This window comes from Gopherus flavomarginatus, chromosome 1 (assembly GCF_025201925.1).
Source record: "Gopherus flavomarginatus isolate rGopFla2 chromosome 1, rGopFla2.mat.asm, whole genome shotgun sequence".
Taxonomy (NCBI): Eukaryota; Metazoa; Chordata; order Testudines; family Testudinidae; genus Gopherus; species Gopherus flavomarginatus.
In genome coordinates, this window is record NC_066617.1 from 156817596 (window position 1) to 156820967 (window position 3372).

A 3372-nucleotide genomic window follows, 5' to 3' on the forward strand; every position below is an offset into this window, starting at 1 on the left:
GCCTATATGGTTGAGCTCCCTGTAACACCCTATTTGTACTACCTATTCCCAGACTAATGGCTCAGAGGGTTCCCAGCTGAGTTTTTTTACATTTTATAAAAAGGTGCTCTGGTCACTAGCAGGTGGATTACTCCAGTGCTGTACGTGGTGTGACTGACACACAAAGGAATTTAAGAGTCACTCCTTTAGCTACCATATTTGTGTCAATATGACTTGCCTTTGCTAGATTCTGTACGTTACTGAAGTGCTGCCCATACCACCACTCCTCACATACACAAGGCCACCACTGCCAGCGATAAATGTAGCTTGATTGAAACAGCCTGGAGAACACTCGCCACAACAGCCAAAGAGGAGAGGGAATGCTGCTGCCCAAGCAAGATGAACAGACAAGCTTTGCATGTGCATGTTCTCAGCTGGTGGAGAGAACCTCCTTTATGGGTTTTGAAAACAGGAGCTGAACAGCGGGTGTGGGCTGGGGTTGCTGTGCTTCCGATTTCTTCTTGTGGGACAGTCCCACCTATGTGTTCTGAGAAAGCGTCAAGGATCACTTCCCCCTTCGGAACACATGTGCCAAGCAGATTTCATCTGGGGGGCTGTTCATGCTTCTGAAATAGGAGTGAAAAAATAATTGCACAGTTGTTGCTGGGTGGCCACACACCTCCACACAGACTTTGTGTAGACCCAGTGTTTAGCAGTAAGTGTAGAGGAGGATGTTGTGGGGGTGGAAGGATGACCTTATGGTTAGGGCACTGACTGAAGACTTCTTATGCAAACTTCTTACTTTGTGTTCCCATGACTCATTTTTCCATTGGCAAACGGGCGATTATAACATTTCCTTGATGCACACAGATGTTGTGAGTATTTCCTCGTTATGACAATGCAATTAGTGTTGGGGAAGATATTTCATGTGAGCAAGTCTGTGTTTAGCAGTGGTTGAGGGTGGAAGCCATGATACTTCCACAGGAAAAAGGAACTATGCCTCTCCCCAACCATGTGTGAACCACAATGGATACCAACCTGGGGGACAGGGGAGGATACAGCAGGAGATAAGTGTATGAAGGGCATTTACCACACTGGCATCCAAATGGTTGTCTAGGCAACATCATCTTGCCTTCAGAATGCCACATGTGCAATCTGTCACCATCTTGCAAGTGATAAGTGTGTGCAATCAAACCTTCTTTTGCCAGACCATTAGATCAGGGTAAGATCTCATGAGTCAGAACAGGAGAAGGTAGATTGGGACCCTCAAGATAGTGGACACCTATAGTCAACCAATAAACATCTCATTTAGAGGAAATAAAGTCCCTGTTTCTCCTGAGAGGAAAATGCCAGATCTCCTCAGCATTTGCCATCATGCACCCTGCTAGTATATTCCACATTGATGTCCCTGAACTGCCTCACTGGTTGACCAGGAAGTAGTATCCTTTGTGGCGGACTGCTGAGTTCACTCAATTAGAGTGAACTGCAAACAGGATAGGGCAGACAAATCCCAAAAGCGGGTGGATATTCCAATACTTAGATTTATTAAGCCAGCACAAAACAGCTTCTATATTACACCTCACTGGTTACTCAGAAGTCCAAACACCACAGTTCCCTTAAAGTACCCAGCTTCAGGCCTCCATCCAGACACACATCATCATATCTGACGATTACTGAAAATCTTATATCATATAAAAAAAGGTTCTTCCAATCCCAAAGGATCAGCCACACACCCAGGTCCAATTATATCTGAGATCTTACCCAAAATACACACTTATAGCCAATTCTCATTGAGTCACAGGACTTTTAATACGTTTTCAGCAGCCTTTTGGCCTGAGAAAAAAATAGGCTTAACTTTCCTTGACCCAAACATCATGGCAATTAGCACAGGGTAATTTATCCGTTAAACAGTTCAGATACAGGTTTCCACAACCTTCAAAAGAGACAAATAGACAATAATACTATTTCACTCAAGTATCTTCCTAAATATTAATATTTCTTTTTTGATCTTTGAATCAAAGCTATAGCAATAGACAAGGCTTGTTTGCTTACATCACAAGACCTGAGCAAACATCTACCCTTCTATCTCTAACAATGCAGACTTGCATTTCAAAGCTCTATTCATTTACATAGCTTCCTGACCAGTCTTTAAAGTTCGGCCATGGGTCAGGTCAGTCTGTGAGTTAATTAATTCTTTCTGGCCCTGTGTCACCTTTCAATGAGATATTATATTACATTCATAACGTCACAGGGACATATGCAGTTGCTCCTTCTGGCAGGGAAACCATCACTGGCCCCAGTGCAGCTGGGGAAGCCAAATCTCTGGAAGCCATCTATTTAAAAAGGCACATTTCTAATACCAACCACCCATGAGTAAGTCCCAGTAAGAACCCCCTGACAGGCCACCCTCCACACCACAGCACTGACAGTTGACCTGCCTTACCATACAAGTCTGGAGTAGTCAGCTTTCACAGGACAATTGCAATCCACTTCTAGATGGGACTGGCCTCCTTCTATCAACTGTTCTGGCACAGGAGGGTCCAAGCAACCTCGTCACACAGCTCCAGGAAGGTCTGCATCCTCATGAGGAAATTCTGCGGTCACTGCTGGTCATCCCATGTCTGCATGACAAAGTGAACCGTGCTAGTTCTCCTGCTCCAGAGGGACAGTGTATAAACAGGGAAGCCACAGCAATTGCAGCACTGATCATTAATGTCCAGTCTTCAATACCTTAATTTGCCTCCAAGTCCCAACATCTTTTGCATTTTAGAAAATGCTTTCAAACTGCCCTCCAGATTCTCAATGAACATCTACATACATATTTGCCCATAAGTAGGAGCAGCTCAGCCAGTGGATCAAGGGCTCAATTCTTGATTGGAATGGACAGGAGCAAGGTGCACTCAGAGCCAGGAGTGCTGCAGCTAAGTGTGACAGGCTAAACCAGTTCTGCATAAGAGGTTGAGAGGGAGAGCCAACTTCTATCACAAACCATTTCCTAGAACAGCTCCCCTTGGTGAGGCATCATGAACTCTGGGGTACACCCCCCAGAAATCTTTGCACCAGACACATGTAGCTGCAGTGGCAGTGTGGACACTGGTAAACAGGGGTTGGAGGATGCGGGGTGCACCAATTCAGAGGTGGGCTTAGCTAAGACACACCTGCATTCAGTGTAGACATCAGTCCTGCCATGGGATGTGGTTAGTACTGCCTCTGACACTATCCATAGTATTGATGGCTTTTAACCCCAGGCAACAGATGTGCCTTTGGCTCTTTTCTAGGGCAGTGCATATGCCAGATGCAGTGTCTTGGGCACTTCACCACTCATCTGGATTTTGCCAGGATAGTTGGATGAGTGGAAGAGATATTTTTGTCAAAGCAGCAGACAGCTGAAAG